The sequence below is a fragment of the Ursus arctos genome, unplaced genomic scaffold (assembly GCF_023065955.2).
Source record: "Ursus arctos isolate Adak ecotype North America unplaced genomic scaffold, UrsArc2.0 scaffold_14, whole genome shotgun sequence".
In the NCBI taxonomy this organism is placed as follows: Eukaryota; Metazoa; Chordata; class Mammalia; order Carnivora; family Ursidae; genus Ursus; species Ursus arctos.
In genome coordinates, this window is record NW_026622808.1 from 28,948,507 (window position 1) to 28,968,849 (window position 20,343).

The following is a 20,343-nucleotide window of genomic DNA, read 5'->3' on the forward strand; positions in this document are numbered from 1 at the left end:
ATTGGTTTTGTGAAGTTTTGGCTTTTATTTGCATATAGCAAACAAAACAAAACAACATGAGCATGGTCAAGTAATGCTGTTAGTGGGAAAACATTTCCAGAATGTTCTTCTAACAAACAAGCTTTACCAGTGCTTTAAAAATTTTTTTTTTAAATTTTATTTATTTGAGAGAGAGAGAGCGAGCAAGTGCAATTATGAGTTGGGTGGGGGGCAGAGGGAGCAGCAGACTCCCTGCTGAGCAGGGAGCCCAGCTTTAAAAATTTTTCTTAACAATCAAGATATAATTTGTTTACCATGCAGAATTTGTCTACTGTACATTTCACCCATTTATAGTATACAATTCAGTGATTTTTTTTTTTTTAAATTTAAGAGTTGTGCAACCATCACCTCTGTCTAGTTCCAGAGCACTTATCACCCCAAAAAGAAACTCCATCCTCATTAGCTGTCACTCCTTCTTACCCCTCTCCCACTAACCTGCTTTCTGTCTCTATGCATTTGCCTGTCCTGGACGTTACATATCAACAGAGTCATACAATATATAACCTTGTGTGTCTGGCTCTCTCAGCATAGTTTTTGAGGTTCATCCACATTGTAGCATGATTCAGTGCTTCATACACTTTTATGGCTGAGTAATAATTCCATCACATGGATGGACCACTTATTCATTCATCCGGGATAAATTTGGGTATTTCCACCTTTTGGCAATTGTGAATAGTGCTGCTATGAACATTTGTGTACACAATATGTGTGGATGCATGTTTTGTTCCTTTGGGTATATACCTAGGAGTGGAATTGCTGGGTCATATGGTAACTGTTGAACATTTGGAGGACCTGCCAGACTGTTGTCGTGGCAGCTGTACCATTTTACATAGCCCACCCCTACCTGAGGCCCCCAGAGTTCTCTGGAGACAAGAAGTGACCTAAAGTCTGTGCTGGTTTCCTAGAGCTAAATGAGGATTGGATCATCAGTGTTGATGCTTGATACCTGGTCCTAGTGGCTTGTTACTTGGTGCTGGTGGCATAGTGGGACATCCACAGAGGGTGGGCCTGGCACTTGGCTGTTGACAGGCTATCTTTAGACATTAGCATTTAAAAATCAAGGAATTTTACATCTGAAAAAGGTCTCACTTGAACCCCAGCCCCGTGGGGTTAATGACTGCCCTTGTCTTGTAGCTTACTTTCTTATCTGAAGGCAGTGGCCTGGCCTAGGGTTCTCTGAGGTTCTAGGGTGGGTGCGCCCCCCTCTGCCTGGTTCTTTGTTAACTCAGAGGTAGTGAGTAATTGCTGAATGAATGAATGAATGAATGAATGAAAATGAATGAATGAAACAAACAAACAAACAAACCTCTTCCTTCCCTGTCACAGGGCTAACAGGGAAGACACAGCCATAGCATTAGAAGTGGACGGTTGGGGGTTTAAACTCCTGGAAGTCATCCTAAGTATTCTTTCTGGCCTTGCCTCTCCCCATCCAGTACATGAAGGGGCTTGATAGGAAAGGGACAGTCTGTGAACAGTTATGGCATGTGATGGCTAATGCCAAACAAGCAAAAACACCCTTGAATAATTATTTTTTAAGATTTATAAATATGTCAGCTTGTACTTTTTGTAGTGTTGTGTAAGTTACCTCAGCAAATTGATTTTGGGTTTTCTCTGGTTAATACCAGCCTGCACCCACTTTCAGTTGTACCATGGCCTGTGGTCATCTAGGGTCTCTAGGGTCTCCCCATTTCTGCCACCCAGGATTCAGTGGGCACAGAAGAGGAGCAGGGCAGGAGGAAGGCTGGCTCCTGGCGAGCCCTGAAGCACACACATAGCCCCCACACAGCGCTCCACCCTGTACACAGTTGAGGTGTGCACATCTTGGGTCAGGCTGCCTGCTTGGGCTAATGGATGTGGCATCTGCCCCTTGAATTTTGCTTGTCAGGAACCATATTTGTTCAAGTACACACTGCTCATGTGCAGAATGACTAGCCTTATGTTGGGTTCTAAGGATTAAAAATGGGTGTGACTTACAGAAAAACAGTTCACAGAGAAAGTGAATGCAGATGGTCCTAACCAAAGTATGGAAGATGCTCAGGTCTTTCTGATACTAAGAACAATGCTCATTGGAGCTTCCCCAAAACAACATTTCTGACCTTTTGTCCCCAGAGGTGGATACCAATCTGTTGGTGGAAATCAGCCACTGCCATATGTTGCTTTTGGAGGTTCACAACTCCTCAGAGAGAGATTGGCTTACCCTTTGCTCCAGAAATTCCACTTCTAGAAATGTATCACAAAGATACACTGTCAAAAATAAAAATTGTGACAAGGATGTTCATTACAACATTCTGAAGTAGCGAAGCTGGAAATGACTTAGATGTTTGTCAGTTGGGGCTGGAGACGGGTGGGGGTGGATCTCCTGGTGGGGTGGCGTCAAGCCCCTGAAAGAAAGAAGGAGATGTCCTCATGTGATGGTAACAGGAATTCTAGGGTGAAATCAGAAGTGGAAAAAACAAGGTGGAGGATAAATAGATAATAGTGCACTTACCTATCCAAGGGAAGGTGGGGGGACATGGATGTATGTGTGTATGTTTGCTTGTATTTTATTTTTAAGTATAGGAAATCTAAACCATAAATGAACAACATGGTCATTTTTGGGAGGAGGGCTGAGAGGAGACAGGGTTATCAGGAGATGTCCCTGGCTTTCTTTTCTCTGTAGCACCAGATGGGTGTTTTACATAATTATAAACACGAGTATGGCAGATATTGTGAGGAGGGGGGAGAGAAGTGACCCCTAAAAACCAGAAGCAAAAGGAAATGAATATGAATCTAGGTATATGTCAGTCGTGACTCAAGTTGGTGACTTAACGTTTCAGAGAGGATTTCCTTCGCTAGACTTTTAAGCAGAGTAGACTGTAAATGTTTTAGTAATATGCCATAAGGGCAAAAACTTCTTTTTTAAAAATCATTAACTATTTTTAGGAATTATTTTTGGTTTTAGGTTAATAATACCAATAGTCTTACTGTTATATACAGTAGTACCTTCTTCCCTACAAGGACACTTTCCAGGACCATCATGGGATGCCTGAAAATGCAGATAGTATCAAACCCTATATATAGTATGATTTTTCCTATACATGTATACTTACAAAGTTTAATTTAAAAGCAAGGGACAGTAAGAGATTAACAACAATAACTAATAATAATAGAACTGTTATAGCTATACTAAAATAAAAGTTGTATGAATGTGATCTCTTGCTCTCAAAATATCTTAGTACTGTACTCACCCTTCTTGTGATGATGTGAGATGTTAAGATGCCTGTATGATGAGATGAAGTGAGGTGAATGACGTAGGCATTGCGACATAGCATTAGGCTGCTGTTGACTTCTGTTGGTATGCCAGAGGATCATCTGCTCCTGGACCATGATTGACCAACCGCAGGTAACTGAAATTGTGGATAAGTGGGGACAACTATATTGTAGGAGAAAACAAGTAGTTGATGTCTTTAAGAGTCAGAATTTTCAGCATCAAAGAAAAATACAAGTATAAAATCAAAGCACTTAAATTAAAACGTTTTAATTCTAAATCTGCATTGGGAATGTCCTGATTGTGTAAGACTACCAAGAGCTTGACAGATGAGTCTGAATAAAAACGGATTCCCAAGTTGGAGCATCAGATGTTTTAAAAATCCACTGGTTCGTTTATGTTGGTGCTTAAAAGGAAGAAACTCGCTGGTCCTCTTTGCAGGGTGCTAGGGAACCCATTCATTTTGAAAACTGGTAAATAGAAACTAGCATTTATCCTTTCTCTTTTCCGTGGACTGAACTGTCAAGGAACAAAATAGTGGGTGAGAGCAAGTTTCCCTCACATGTCAGTGCTGCCCTACAGAACTTCCTGGAACTCCCTGTACCCTCACTGTGTCCAGTGTGGCACCTGGAATAATTTGAAGAAGTCAAATTTTCATTTTATTTAATTTTAGTCTATTTCAGTAGCCACATGTGGCTAGTGGACAGTGCAACCATTAACATATTCTGGCTAATTAAAATGAAATGATGGAATTATAAGCTTTTAAGTTTTCAGACACCTAATGAAATGGTGAGTCTAGACAGTAATCTTCCATGGCTGCCTGCCCTCAAGAAGGGTGTGCGTATTTCTGGAGTGATGTGTGCTTGGTTGGGCCTCAAAATCTAGTTTACAGTAAATCAGGGGCATGTTGCGTTATACCACAGGGATGCCACCAGCAAACCCGACTGTGGGAAACAGGATAAATAAATGTATGGTTGAAAGGAAAGGTTGAGGGGGCACCCATAGATTTCAACCAAGTGTGACTGACAAAGATTAAGAAATGCTTGTTAAGGGGCACCTGGGTGGCTCAGTCGTTAAGCGTCTGCCTTCGGCTCAGGGCGTGATCCTGGCATTCTGGGATCGAGCCCCGCATCAGGCTCCTCTTCTAGGAGCCTGCTTCTTCCTCTCCCACTCCCCCTGCTTGTGTTCCCTCTCTCGCTGGCTGTCTCTCTCTCTCAAAAAAATAAATAAAATCTTAAAAAAAAAAATGCTTGTTAAATTGTTGGAGGTCAGCTCATGGGATTGTGGTTTGTTTGTGCTGTAGAGATAAATGCTGGCCAGTTCATTCATAAAATGAATGCTGTGTAGGATTTGCTTCATAGGAGCTAGTAGGGTGTGGGGGAAGGCCGAGCGTGGAAGACCTGCAACCTGGGTGGTGCATGTGCACTGTGAGTCATGCCCTTCTTGCTTCCTCTGTGGGTATGTTTGCAGTTTTCCATAATCGAAGATTGGAAAAATGGACTTAACTCAGGCATTCCCTCAGGGAGCTTTATAACATGTCACCCAGGGCAGGGGAGACAGCTTTTTACAAAAGTGAGAGTGGTGGCCACTTGTGGTTAGTTTAAATTCAAGCAGAAAACCTTCAGAGATTCTGGAATTGTTGTGAGGGGCTGTAGCTGGTGGCCTGTCAGGTGGAAAAGCCTCTGATTACAGCATTGTTACTTTCTGTAATAATAATACTCACAGCTATTTCAAAGAGCCTTCAGAGAGCATTAGTGATAAAGTGGGTATTGTTCCCATTTCACAGGGGAGGAAACTGAGGTGAACCAGGCATTCTGGTTTCTACCTGATGCACTGTGATCCTGATGGCACCTTCCTTTCCCTGAGCCTCTGGCCTCCCTCCCCAGTACTTGGAGCTCATTTTACCACTGCATGTGCTTCTTCACCTCAATACTTTGACTCTGTGATATCCCATACTTTGTTTTCTGACATAATATATTTTTGATTAGAGACCAGTCTCACCTCATTGGTGTCATCTCTCCATAGTAGCCATAGCTAGTTGAGAGTGGATAAAATAGATGGTTTGATCCTGTGTGTGGTCTAGGGACCTCATTCTGTGTCTCTCGGCCTGGTGTCCATTGTCCACCTACCTGCCTACCTCCTTGTGTATCTTCCCAGAGTTTCCTGGGAGGGGAGGCCTGTCATGGGGTCTAGTCAGCCCCCTGGTTCCTGGTAGAAACTAAGCAGGTATTTGGACGAACGAGTAAAACACCTCTGTGACTGAGGTGGGTGGCACATTCCCAGAAGTGTATTAATATAAAACCGTAGCGTGTGTTGTTTTGGTTTTAGGGAGTGTAAAGTCTGTAATGAACCTGACTTAAATCGTGTTCTGCTGGTGGTGGTTTGTGTGGTCCCAATTATCTGAGACCTTGCCCTCTTTTGCCTTGGCTTCCCATTGCTAAATTGATCTTTGCCCACGTGGCCCTGCTCCCAGGCATTAGCTCCTTTGCTTGGAGGCAGTTCTTAGTTGCCACTTGTGTGGTGGGTTTGTTGTGACTTCAGTCGCTGTGAGAACTGGATGGTTGATTCACAGAACCTAAAATTCACCATTTTAGCCATTTTAAAGTTGGCATTTAGGGGCGCCTGGGTGGAGCAGTCGTTAAGCGTGTCTGCCTTCGGCTCAGGGCATGATCCTGGCGTTATGGGATCGAGTCCCACGTCAGGCTCCTCCGCTAGGAGCCTGCTTCTTCCTCTCCCACTCCCCCTGCTTGTGTTCCCTCTCTCGCTGGTTGTCTCTGTCAAATAAATAAATAAAGTCTTTTAAAAAAAATAAATAAAGTTGGCATTTAATACACTCATAATATTGTATGATCATCTCTGTCAAATTCCAGAATGTTTTTATCCCCAAAAGAAGCCCGTACCCATTAGCAGTCACTCCCCACTCCTCTACCTCTGTTCACTTCAGGGCCCTAGCAACCACTAATCTACTTTCTGTCTCCATGGATTTGCCTGTTCTGGGCATTTCATATAAATGGAATCATTTTTGATTCTGTGTGACCTTTTTTATGTGGCTTCTGTCACTCAGCATAGTATTTTCACTGTTCATCCACATTGTGACATGAATCAGAACTTCATTCCTTTTTACGAGTGAATAATATTTCATTGTACGGATATATAATTTTGTTCATCGTTCATCTGTTGATGGACATTTGGGTTGATTCTGTTTGTTGACTGTTGTGAGTAGTGCTGCTTTTAACATTTTTTTTTTTTAAAGATTTTATTTATTTATTTGACAGAGAGAGACAGCCAGTGAGAGAGGGAACACAAGCAGGGGGAGGGGGAGAGGAAGAAGCAGGCTCACAGCGGAAGAGCCTGACGTGGGGCTCGATCCCAGAACGCCAAGATCACGCCCTGAGCCGAAGGCAGACGCTTAACTGCTGTGCCACCCAGGCGCCCCTGCTTTTAACATTTTTGTATAAGTTTTTGTGTGAATATGTTTTCACATCTCTTAGCTTATGTACCTAGCGGTAGAATTGCTGGGTCATAAGGTAATGCTGTATTTAACTTTTTGAGAGACTGTCAGACTGTTACTCACATCACTGTGCCATTTTATGTTCCCATCAGCAATGTATGAGGGTTCCAGTTTCTCCACCTCCTTGGCAACACATGTTTTTTCTTCCTTTTCCTTTTTTTTTTTTTTAATTATAGCCATCCTAATGGGTATGATGTAGTATCTCATTGTGGTTTTGATTACCATTTACCTGATGACAAATGTTGTTGAATATCTTTTCATGTGTTTATTGGCCATTTGTATATCTCCTTTGGAGAAATGTCTCTTCAAGTCCTTTGCCTGTTTTTGAATTGGATGTGTTGTTTAATTGTTCAGAGTTCTTTATATGTTCTATACATTGGACCCTTATCAGATAGATGATTTGCAAGTATTTTCTCCCATTTTGTGGGTTGTTATTCTCTCTCTTTTTTTAAGGTTTTAAGTAATCTCTACACCAAATGTGGGGCTTGAAGTTACAATCCCGAGATTGAGAGTCGAACACTTCTGACTGAGCCAGCCAGACCCCCCTCACTCTCTTGATAGTGTCCTTTGCACATTAGATTTTAGTTTTGATGGGGACGCCTGGGTGGCTCAGTCGGTTAAGCATCTGCCTTCAGCTCAGGTCACGGTCCCAGGGTCCTGGAATCAAGTCCCACATCTGGCTCCTTGCTTAGTGGAGAGCCTACCTCTCCCTCAGCCCCTCACCCTGCTTGTGCTCTCTCCCCTCTCTGACAAATAAATAAATAAAATATCCCAAAAAAAAAAAGATTTTAATTTTGATGAAGTCCAGTTTGCCTTTTTTTTTTTTTTCCTGCTGTTGATAATGTGCTTTTGGTTTCACATTTAAGAATCTGTTACCAAATCCAAGGTCATGATTTACCCTTCCTTTTTTTCTAAGAGGTTTATAGGTTTAGTTTTAGTTTTTTTTTTTTTTTTTTAAGATTTTATTTATTTATTTGACAGAGACAGCCAGCGAGAGAGGGAACACAAGCAGGGAGAGTGGGATAAGAAGAAGCAGGCTCCTAGCGGAGGAGCCTGATGTGGGGCTCGATCCCATAACGCCAGGATCACGCCCTGAGCCGAAGGCAGACGCTTAACGACTGCACCACCCAGGCGCCCCTATAGGTTTAGCTTTTAATAGTTAGGTCTTTGACCTGTTTTGAGTTAATTTTTGTTAAAAGGTAAGGGTTTTGGTTTTGATCCTTATCTTTTTTACTGGCATGAAAACATTTTGGCTTATTTAACCAGGAAGGGAGAGATTGATAGCTAGGAATTCTGAAAATACTTTTTCTTATGTTTAACACATATATGTTGAGCATTTATTCTGTCCTGGGCTCTAGGATGGTAGCACTGAACAAAGAGGTGTTCCTTGTCTTATGGGAGATGGGGTTAGGAGGGTACACAGAGATGAGTAAATAGAATGTTAAGTGGTGATGAAGTGGGAAAGAGGTTAAAAATCCACGGAGGGTGTTATGTGGAGGGGAGATAATGTCATTTTGCTGTCTCAGCTGAGACCTGAAAAAGAGGGTAGTTCAGAGACCTGGGGGAGGAGCCTTCCAGGCAGAGAGAGCAGGAAGTGCAAAGGCCCTGGGGTGGGAGTGAGCTTGACTATCAGGAGCAGCCAGAATGTCAGTGTGGCCTAAGAGAATGGGGTCAGGATGGAGTGGGGCACAGGTTGCCAGAAAAGGTCAGAGAGGCTGACCTGACCTTAAGGCTGTGGGGAGGGCCTTGCTTTTACCTTGAATAGTATCTTTTACAAAAGGACCACTTAATGTGATACCCTCCAGCGCAGTTTTGCTGTTTCCTGGTGATTGTTGTAGGTATCTGAACAACTCCCTGCCCGAGGAAAGATTTCCACTTACCGGGTAGAGGCAAAAGTGGGATTTCTGCTTCAGCTCTCGCAGCTGTGCAGAAAGTGCCGAGAGAACTTTTCATTGGTAGCAACTGTGGGCTTTATTGAGACCAGAAACTTAGTCCTAAAAGTATGTTTCCCTGCTGGCTCTGATCCTCCTGGGTCATTTGCTGGTGTGCTGTGATACCACAGAATATGTGCAGGGAGGAGCTTGACAAAGGAAGTCCAGGAAAGGCCTCCAGGTGTTACCATATTGCTGGGTGCCCTGATGAAAATGACAAAAGAGTCACCCCGGGTTCTCCCACTTTCTCCTCATATCTCCTCTTAGGAACGGAGGTGAGTTTTTTAGTCCTTCCTGCACTTGTCTGTGCAAAACCTTCCTGCCATTTCCAGCCACGGGCCTCAGTGGAACTGGTGGTTAGAGCTGTGGCTTGGCCCTAAGGGAGTTGGCACTTGAAGGGTTAAGGCTTCCCATTTTGTGATGTGACACCCGATGGGCACACTGCACATGGCATGGAAATGGCAGGTGTAACCCTTTGTAGGCCATGGAGGCACATGGCCCAGGAGGCAGCTGGGAAGGAAAAGAGGGCTATTCCTTCCTCATGGGAGGCAAATGTACCAACTAGCCCTTAGAGTGACATCCAGCGCCGGGGTGACTCCTGGTTACTGTTTCCCTGTGGACATTTAATATTGCTCAGATTCCCCTTCACAGGCAGTACCTTTGTTTCTATGTTGTGTGTTCCCGCAACAGCATCTGTTACTTTCTGGCTGCAGGGTTGGGCTTTGGCCCAACGGCCCTGGCTGCTGGCAGTTCAGACGCTTATGTGGAGCTACTTCCAGGTGGGTGGTGTTCGGTGCTCACCGGGCACTTTGAGAGCCAAAAGCCAAATCCTTATCTCCAGTGTGAGCCTGGAGGAGCTACTGTAGTTTTAAAGACACTTGCTACCAGTCTTTCCGCCTCTTAACATGTGATCAGTGTAGGTGCACTTTTCTCCTACTGTGTGCTGCGACTGGAGGTGAAGACCGGCTTTCATCTCATGTGTCTGGGAAGGGGTGCTCAGAAGCCAAGGCACGGGGCTAGGGTGGAGATGTAGTTGAAGGGGATCTGTGTGATCCACATTATTTCCTGTTTTCAGAGGTTTGCAGGAGATTGGCTGTGTTTAAGGGAAGATAAAAATATATTCCCTACACTGTCGTCCCAGGATAGGATCTGTGCTTTCTTCAGTCGCCCTGCCCACCGTTCTCCCATGACTCCAGGGAGGGAGGTTGAGGTCTGAGGACCTGATGTCCCAGACCTGGCGCTGCACATCCCTGGGGTGAGTTTTAGCAGCCCGGTGAACTGTCAGCCGGCCAGCCTCGTGACCGTCTATTTTCTGGAGATGACTTGTCCCGAAATCTGCTTTTTTCCCCACACACTGTGCTGGAGTAAACTACTACGAGTCCTGTATTCTTTACTGTGCAGTCTGTGTGGGATTTGTGTTTAGGAATCTGAGGACCATTAAGGTTTTGTCTTCAAAATATTGATGATCAGACACCTTGGTGGCTCAGTCAGTTAAGCTGCAGCCTTAGGCTTAGGTCATGATCCCAGGGTTCCTGGGGCTCCCTGCTCAGCGGGGAGCCTGCTTCTCCCTTTCCGTCTGCCCCTCCCTGTGCTTGTGCTCTCTTACTCTGTGTCTAATAAATAAAATCTTAAAAAAAAAAACAAAAAAAACTGATGGTCACAACTTAAGTGTGTTAAAGTTTCTGCTGTCCAAGTGAACTTTGTTAAATATGTCCCCAAAAAGCTTTAATTCAGAAACATCATTTACAAGTCCTCCACTTTAACAAAATCAGATTGGAAATGTGTGTTTATTTGTAAATGTGAAAAACAGAGGTGCTAGTTCTTTTTACTCTTTTCAAAAGTCTTAACCTGTTTCTCTGGATAGTTCTTGAACCAAGGACTGGAGGTAACTAGATAGACGATGTCGTGGCCTGTCTTGGATGACCCCCCACCCCCCTTGGTGGTAACAGGCTTATATTTGATGGGTCATTAGCATTTCAGATGGAATGCAGTGTGTGCACACACTGGGGATATTTGAAGTGCCCTGTTAGGAGGAGGCTGGGATGCTCCTGAACTTAACCTTCTCTTTTGGCTCCTGGTCCAAGCTGAGCACTGCATTTACAAATGGTGTCTTTTCCTAGAAGGGTTAGGTAGAGACCACTTGTAGGGGCTGGGAGCAGAGAAGTCCCCTGAAGAGAGTGCCAGTGCTCAGGTTGATTCGTTTGATGGAGTGACTGGAGGCACTTGATTTAAGTTATATGTATGTGTTTTTGGAGCATACTCTTCCATTTCACAGCTCTTAGGGCTTCCTCCCACCCTGTCCTTTAGGATCCAATTACAGGTTCCAGCCCTTCTCACTCTAACAGGCTGATGGTTGGTCCTGACCTCCACAGTCCCTGGTCTCCTGAAGGGTACCTGGTGCCCAGGGAAGTCCATGGGAGGCCCTGCCATCACTGAGTGCCTCTCACACTGAATATAAGTGGTCTAACAGGATTCCTTTTCTTTCTGCACAATTTCATACCATTTAAAAAACAATTGTTTAACGTTTTGATCTCTTTTTATTTGGTTTCATTTACTTTTCTTGGAGATGGGTTTTCACGCGCCTGTATATTTTGCCACTTCATCTTTTCTAGCATTTTCTCCTCCCTCCTCTATCTTTACAAGTCCAGGTTTTGCCCTTGGGGGCCAGCTCAAATGAGGCATTTCTAGATTCTTCCTTTCCACCAGCAGGGTGAACTCCTTTTCTGGTGTTGACTTGTAATAAAATGGTGATTAGCACATGCATTTCACAGCCCTTATTAGGTCTATGCTCCCACGAAGGTGGGGACCCTGAGCTACTCTTCCTCCTACCCTGCGCATAGCAGGCACCACTGGGTCACTGGTCCCTTGGAGACCTCACTCTCTGGTGGATCAGAAGTTGAATGGACACTGATCACCCCTAAGAAATCCTGATCTTTTGCTCAGAATTGGACAGAGAAAGACCTTTTCTGAGATAACGGAGCAAGATTTGGAAGTAGGAGAAGGGGATAAAAACTCTGTGTGCACATGTGTGAGTGCATGTGGGGGGGGTGCCTGTGTCTGTGACTATGCGTGAGTGTGGGTGCACATTCATGTATATTTGTAGTGCAAAGTTGCTTGGTGTGCTGCAGCTTGGGGAGTTGGGAGGTATCTGTCAGTGCCCCAGTTTTCCCATGTCCTACCAATAAGGTGTCCATTGAGTGGGGTCAAATGATCCCAGGTCTGGGGCATTATGTGTTCTTGTCCCTTTCCCTCTCTTCTCACTGCCCTAGCCTCTCCAGAACGCAGGGCCCAGGCACCATGGCCATTGGAGGTTGATAGTGAGATTGTCCAACTTGTGAGAAGCCTTTGAAAGTGTGACTAAGCCCCTTCAACAGAAGAATTTTTTGGTCATGTGTCTCATTTTTATGAAGTGGTTATCCACCTGGTGAGCTGTGTTCACTGCTTTTAACACAAAGCAGAAGGCTCAGAAAACCTGCATTGAGACCCCAGGTCCAGGCAGCCCTAGTTTGGGATTGATAGGACACTACCAGGTTGGGGGTGAAGTGATATGCCCACCAGTCAGGCCCAGTGTTCACATAAAAGTCAGCAGAATTGAAGGACCAAGGTGGTGACTGGGTGGAGTCTGAGCCCCTGAGAGGTCCCCAGGAAGGTTCCTGGGATTCTCTTGCTGTCCCCAGGCTGGGGTAGGCTATGGAGCTGCAGCTGCAGGCAGAATGTACCAAGTGAAAATCATGATTGCAGGTAGATCTCTATCCATTTTGTGGGGCAGGACACAGGGTGCAAGACTATGACAGTGCTGCCTGTCTGCCCAGGACCTGCCCTAGAGTGGGGTAGTTGAGAGCACTGTGGTATGGACCTGCATTCTCCTGGTCCCCAGGAGGGGTGCTCCCCACCCCCCTTCTCGAAGTTTCCCTGGCATAGATGACCCCTTTCTTCCTAGCCCTCAAGGGTGAAGGGAAGTCCTGGTTATCTGGAGAAAAGTTGGGCCTTGCAGCTCCCTTCCTACTGCAGGACATCCCTAGGGACCCCTGGTCCTCCAGCAAATCAGCCCCAGTATGCTCGAGTCACTTTGTGTCCCAGCTCAAACATCCCTATTTCAAGAAGGGCTCACCCCAGCCCATCCCCTCCTACCCCTGTGTCCATCAATGTCCTTCACATTCCTGTGCTTTTCCTTAGAGCTTTGGCCTGGTGCTCAGGCATGAGTGCTGAGAAGCTGTTTGATTCTGTAACTGGGTTAAAGTTTCAGCCACTGCAGTAATTGAGTTTATAGCACGTAATTTCCTTATACGATGGACCTATTTATCTTGAGAGTGTGTAGGGCTTTTAGGATGGTATAAAATTGACCTGCGTAGTGAGACAGGCTGACCCTTTGGTGAGCTCTCTGCACTCAGCACTTTTTGAAACTAAATTTCTTCTGACTCGTCAAAAGGGGTAACCTTGAGTCCTGGGCTCAGATTGAATTTACATGTTCAAGTCCTTTTTTGAAACCTGTTTTCCTCTGTAGTCAATTCTCTGATAATGCTTGTTTTGGAAAAGCAGGTTTGTTCCAGCATTATTGATGTATTAGGGCACAGTTGGAGCATGACACATACGTTGTGTGTGGTTATGTACGATTTTGTCCAGGAGAAATGGCAGGTTCAGGTTAGAGGTTGGGAGGCTATGGCTCACAGGCTGGTGGTCTGTTTTGGTAAATAAAGTTTGGTTGGGACACAGCTATGCCCATTTGAGGCTATACCATTAACGGCTGCAGAGCCAAGTAATCAGAACAGAGACAGAATGACCCACAGAGCTGAAAATATTTACTATGTCCCTTTAAGAAAAAGTTTGCCAACTCCTGCACTAGGTGAATCCAGAAAATTGCTCCCAGCTAAAAGAGCACCTGACAGTACACAAAATGGAAATGCACACGCCTCATATATGCACCAGGCCCCCTCTAGGCCATACCATTTTCACCTGGGGTCAGACAGCTTCATTCCAGCATGTTATTATAGTATCTCAAAAAACAGCCACAGCAAATGCCAGGTCTCCGTCAGGTAAGGGGTCAGGCTTCAGGTAGCATTTGTGTATTTGTTGGCTGTTTAACATGCCACCATTTAAAAATCGGGTTCCTGTCTTTTTTTATGTCATGATGAAGTTTTGGGGTGTTGTGTACCTAACCCCATTGTTCCCGTAGCCCTGTGTTTTTATTGCACAATTTTGCAGTATGCCATGGTTTTTAGAAATGCGTATACGTTGTGCTCCAGCAGAACTTACTGTACTTAGAAAGCAAACAGCAAAAGGTTGATCTCACTCAACAACTTAAAGTTGTAATCATTTAATATCTCATCTGGACCTTGTGAGGAATTCCAGTATTCTTTGGAAACCTCACAAGTGACTGGGTGGTTAATGGGGTCTTTCAGTTGGGACTGCCTGGAGCATGGGCTTTAGTTCCCAGCACATCTCACGCATTTGCTGTGTGATTACCACCTACCTCAGTTTCCCCACCTGTAAGGTGGGGGCAGATGATGGCACTTACCTCATAGGTGATTATGAGGATCATCTGAGGTGATCCATGTGAGGTGAATGCTCAGTGTTCGGTGTTTTGCCCATAAAAGTAAGAAGACCCCACATTTCTGTTAACAATAGGGGAGCAATAAACTTGGGTCACGATCCGAGGATCTCAGTGTTGAGACGGGGTTGAAGTGTCTGGACCAGCCCCCTTTCCCCTACTGGGAGCTCCTCTCCATAAAACTTGTATTTGTTCATTCATCAGATGTCTGTCGTCTGTTTGCTGTGTGGCGGGCACTCTTCTCTTCCAGGGCTAGGGACATACAGGAACATTGACACTGAGGCCCAGCTGTCATGTAGCCTGTTACCTGGTGGGTGATGGTGACATCTGACTACGGGGTCCCATAGCTTCTGGCTGCAGGATTCTCCCTGGCGTGGTCCTGGGCAGGGCAAATCTTAATTCCCTCAGGCACAGTTCCCTCTCATTTGAGGATGACTGTTTTATCTTCCTCCTTACTAGTGCATGTATCATTTTAGCCCCACCATGTGCTTGTCACTCCATGTGAAAACAAACCATTTAAACATGATTTAACAAAAGGTCTTTGACCATGTAGTGGAATGTTCACAGTGGTCAGCTTGTGGTGAGAGTGCCAGGTAGAAAGAGGAATGGTGGACCTGGGTTTCAGGCCCAGACTCTTCGCCTACCTAGACTTGGATTTCCCCACCTTGGGTGACATGCTCATCTTCAACAAGCAGAGGTTGCTGAGTGAGTGGTGGTGGCAGCTATCACCCCCAGCATGTGTGGGTGTACCCCCACCCTGGTCACAGGACTACTGCAGGGAGGGTCTCCCTAGCATCCTCTTAGTCTCTAGGTCTTTGAAGGCCCAGGGAGCTCCTAGCCAGGTAGCTGGACCTAGTGCCTTCTTGATGGCGTACAAGAGAGAAAACACCTGTATTTTTGGAGTATCTTGGGTTTTCAGATCCCTAAGGGCTAAGAACCCAGCTTCAGTCAGTGAGTAAGACTTAGTCCTCCTTTTGAGGAAACCTGCAGCACAGGACTCATGTGGCTCCCTTCCTCTGCCTGAGCCCCTCCCTGCTCAGTGGCGTGGCCCTCTCCTGCCTAGACCATCTCCCCAGATTCCTGTTTCTCTCTCAGCCTCAGTCTTTGAGACTCTATCTCTGTACATTCTGCGTTCGGACTTTCTGAAAGCCGAGGGTTTTTTGTTTTTGTTTTTTTAAGATTTTATTTATTTGAGAGAGAGAGCATGAGCAAGGCGGGGGGCAGAGGGAGAGAGAACAGAAGCAGACTGGTGCGGAGCAGGGCGCCTGACGTGGGGCTTGATCCCAGGACCCAGAGATCACAACCTGAGCCAAAAGCAGCCGCTTAACCTACTGAACCACTCAAGCGCCCCTGACACAGAGTATTTAATGAAAGTACTTGTTTCCTTCATTTTGACCTATAGAACAAACCCCAGGAATCATACATTTCATGAGGCTAATTTACAGAAATGTAGGTTTAACTCAGTAGCATGTACTGAACCTGTATTGTTTTTCTCCACACTGAATATGAAGGTGAATGGGAAAACAAAGTTTCTGCCATGGAAGAGTTTAGCGACAAGCTGGCAAAAGAGATGAAGCTGCTGAGTAGTATAGGGATTTTTGCCTAGGGCAGCCCTCATGAGTAACTGTGTGAGACTCGGGCTCCCTCAGAGTGAGCCCACACTGATGCTGTGGCCTGGCAGCCAATTCACAGCTGGTAGCCCAAGTAGAAGGTGGGCTATGGGAATGAGCTGAGGGGTTTGGGTTTACTGCTTAGAGCTTGAGTGTCTCTCTCTAGTGATGCAGAGGGTGGACTCTTAAGCTGCATAGATGCTTGCTAATAATGGATGGGAAGGTCGCAGCAGCATCCTCTCTCAGTCCACTGAAGGTTGCATGTTTGTCTTACATTTTTGGTTCTGCCTGTTGGAGGAGCCAGCCTTGTGAATTCCCTATATTACAAAACACCCTCCCTCTGGCCTAGAGCACTTCCCTCCAAAGGGCCCTCTTCCCTTGTCTTACTCCCACTACACTTGTCCTTTCAGTTTTCAGCTTCTGCATGTTAGAATGTTAAACTTTATCTAGCTCTCCGTTTTATCTTTGTGTTCTTTGAATATAAGACTGATATGAAGTCATCATTAGGAGAAATAACTTCATACAGAAATGTTTAATACAGAAAGTGAAAGTTTCTTAATTTTTTCTTCAGAAATGGGTGCTGTGGCTTTTAGCCCAATTTCTTTCACTTTTGATTTTAGTAAGCTTTGTCAGTATTTTTTCCTGAAGATTAAAGCCTTTTTAAGCCATGTGAATGGTATTATACTATTCTGCAATTTGATTTTCTGATTCAAGTTATTTCTTTTTTTTTTTTTTTTTAAGATTTTATTTATTTATTCGACAAAGAGAGAGACAGCCAGCGAGAGAGGGAACACAAGCAGGGGGAGTGGGAGAGGAAGAAGCAGGCTTCTAGCAGAGGAGCCTGATGTGGGGCTCGATCCCAGAACGCCGGGATCACGCCCTGAGCCAAAGGCAGACGCTTAACCGCTGTGCCACCCAGGCGCCCCAAGATTCAAGTTATTTCTAACATCACTGTGTGTCTCTTCACATAGTATGTTTGTGAGGTATGCATAGGGAAACTGAGGCTCGAAGAGTAACAAGCTCCCTCAGCCAGTTCCCTGAGCTCTGGCTTCTGTTCTCTGTTGTGTCTGATAGTAGAAGCTGGCTGTTGGAATCATCCTTCTTTTCCCCAAGTTAAATCGCATCCCTTGTACTCGGCCTTAATAGGGTTTGATGTTTAAAACTTGAGAACTGGCATCTTTAGTATGAGTTCCTTCCAGAGCACAGCCACTGCATCTCTGCTACTGTTGCTCAGAGAGATGCATCAGGGAGTGGCTCAGGACTCGAACAGAGTGAGATCTCTGTTCTGGAAGGGAATACATGTGCCTGTCAGCCAGAGGCTGCTGGCACCAGAGTACAGCTTAGCTGTTCTCTTCCCCGGCCCCTCCTCGGGTGCCTGGGTTTGACTCCCAAGAATGTGGGGAGCCTCCAGAGGGTGGGTAGAGGGTGTACAGGTCTGGGACGCATCTTCCTGAGCTTCCTCAGGCTGTTGGGAGGATGAATGGGATTCCTGGGTTTGGGCAGGAGACAAGGAGGAGGCCGTGCAGGGGGGCAGCACAGTCGCACAGCCCCAGCCTCAGGACCACCAGGGCACAAACATCCACCTGCACTGTGCATCTGCTCGGGGACACTCTGGCATTGGGTGCCCAGCTAAGGCCTGATGGAGCTGCCCACCCAGCAGGGCCTATGTGTTGAGTGTGGAGATTGGCTAGTGCCAGATGAGGCCAGTGTCTGGATCTCATTGTCACCCAACTTGGCATTGGATGCATCACAGGCCCTTCTTTCTTCCTGACAGGAAAGGGTGCCCTGTGCTACTGAGGACAGTGGCTGCCCCATGTGCAGGCCTCTACCTGTCAGCAGACACTCCTCAGCCTCCCTGCGTGGGTCTGGTAGACTCATGCTCAGCATGTCCAAACTACCCCACTCCCAGCCTTCTCACAGATCTACTCTTTCCCCATTTCAGGAAATCAATTCCATCTTTCCAGTTGCTCAGGCAAAAATAAACAAAACAAAGCAATCCTTTCTTGCCTCCCATCCAGCTGTTGGCATGTTGTGTTGTCCGTATCCTCTAAAGTACACTTAGTGTCTGGTCATGTCTCCTCTCTGCTCAGTCACCTTTCCATCCTGAGCCACAAGATACAGAAGCCTCCCAAGACTGCTCCCCCACCACCCCTGCTCCAGTCTGTCCCCAGATCAGCCAGGTGATCCTTTAGAACAAATTGGATCTCCCCCTATCCCTGCATGCTCCCTCTGAGGGCAGTCCACACTTAGTACCCTCTTCCCCCACCTCCTCATGCTCACTCTTTTCTGAGCTCTGAAAAGAGCACCCCAGGTCCACTTTTCAGAGAATCGGCTGGTCACTTCTCCCAAGCACGTATCGCTTAGCACTTTTCTCATGCCTGAAACAGGAGTGTTACTGGTAGTATTCCTGCTGGTGTGTTAGTAACAATGTAGTATAAATAACATTTCCAAGTACAGATAGTATTAATGATAATGCCTTAGGGTTATGGCGTCATGACTTGTGTTTATTTACTTTTTTTTTAATCATCAAGAGACGTTTACTGGTGTTGTGTGCTCAACTTGTGCCAGGTGCTTTCTGTTTGTCTCCTGAGTCTTGTTTAAAAATTCTGGTTCCTTCATCATTCACCCCTTTGGAGTAGTTTTAGAACAGGTTTCTCCTGAGGTTCACAGATCAGTTAGACAGTGGCATTTTACTTAAAGTAGAGGCACCTGGGTGGCTCAGGTGGGTGTAGCCCAGCTACTGGGCGGCTGACTCTTGATTTTGGTTCAGGTCGTGATCTTGGGGTTGTGGGTTCAAGCCTCATGTCAGGCTCCTTGCTTAGTGTGGATTCTGCTAGGGATTCTCCCCCCCCCCCAACTTGCATGTGCGCGCACGCTCTCTCTCTCTCTCTCTCAAATAAAAAATAAAATCTTTACCTTTTAGTAGAGGTGATTACAATTTGCACAGACCCAAAGCCCCATGTCATCATTCCACCTAGGATTTGGTGGCCCCTTTGTTCTGGGGTTGCTCTGTGCTGTGCCTGTGTAGCCTCTAGTGTGGCTGCAACCTCCCTTCTTGGGGCGAGGAAGGTCTGGGCTTCATGCTGCCACCTCTCTGCCTGCCCAGCCCTGTCTGAGGATGTATTAGAGCAGGCTCTGCTCAGCTTCATTTTGTTTGCAGAGAGTGAGAGGTAGGGGCTGAGGCCACCTGGGTTCTAGCCCTGCTTCCTGGGTAGCATCATGTGCCTTAGGCAGCCTTGCAGCCCTGGGAGCCTCATCTTTACAGTGGGCATGCTGCTGTCAGATTCTGCCCCTGCCTGCATGTAGCAGACAGCACAGGATCCCCCTTCAGTAAGAGGGAGCTGCTCTTTGTGGGCTGGCAGTTCCCGAATGGACCTCTGTTGTCTTTCCCTTCATTCTGCCCTTACTGGCCAGGGATTTTGAAGCAGATCCTACTTTGTTATCGCAGTAATCCAGCCTCTTCATCTGCTGTTCAGAAAGTATTCTAATGTACCTCCTGACTGCTTTTTTGCAGAGATCGTAGGTCATGCTTCATTCCTCAAGGCTGTTTTTTTCCTATAGCTTTGTGTCCTATCCTGGGTTCGTGCCTGCAGGGTGGTGGCCGCTAGCCATAAAGTACAGGGGCATGGGGGCGCCTGGGTGGTTCAGTCAGTTAAGCATCTGCCTTCGGCTCAGGTCATGATCCCGCAGCCCAGCATTGGGCTCTCTGCTCAGCGGGGAGTCTGCTTCTCCCTCTACCCCTTCTCCCCTGCTTGCTATCTCTCTCTCAAATAAAATCGTTTAAAAAATAAAGTGCAGGGCACACTGGTCCTTCATGCTGAGAGGAGGGAGGAGCTGCTCTTTACCAGTACCTGCCCTCCCCAGGAGCAAATGCCCCATGTGGGCTCTAAGGCAACCACCTTGCTGTGGAGTAGGCTCCACCCAAGGCAGGGCAGGGGGTGGGGTGCAGAGCTGGATGCACCGTCTGCCGTGGTCCCCCGTGTCCCCTCCAGCTCTGCTGTGCCTTTCTGTGGTGGAGGAGGCATGCAGCCGCCCTCACCCCCCCTCCCCAAGAATCCCCCACCAGAGCTGGAGGGACATGGAGCCAGAGGGGCAGGGCATGTGTGCACTATTAGTTCTGGACCTAGGGTTGGCAGAGTTCCAGCCTCTCAGCTTCGGAGTGAGCTACCCTGACACTGCACACAGAGCATAAACAGACTATGTTCCAGGCCCTCTGCTGGGGACCCTGATCAGCTACCCAAACTTGGGTGCTGTGGGGGGGCCTTATGACCCAGGGTGGTCACTGGGGCTAGAAGGAGCAGCCCTGTGGGTGTGAGGCTCTGCTCTGTCTCTTTGCCATTGCTTGTTTTACACCAGTGACAATGAAGTGAGGTCACCTATGCACTTCCTTGCCAGTTTGGTGCCCTGGCACACAGCAACCTGGTTGTTGGTTTCCCCCTTCCCCTTATCTGTGTGGG

General features: G+C 46.4%; 1 protein-coding gene across 9 annotated transcripts in view; it reads left to right on the forward strand.

The window, feature by feature from the left end:
* Positions 1 to 20,343, forward strand: part of GATAD2A (GATA zinc finger domain containing 2A) — a 99,881-nt gene that overhangs the window by 39,416 nt on the left and 40,122 nt on the right. The window lies entirely within an intron of this gene.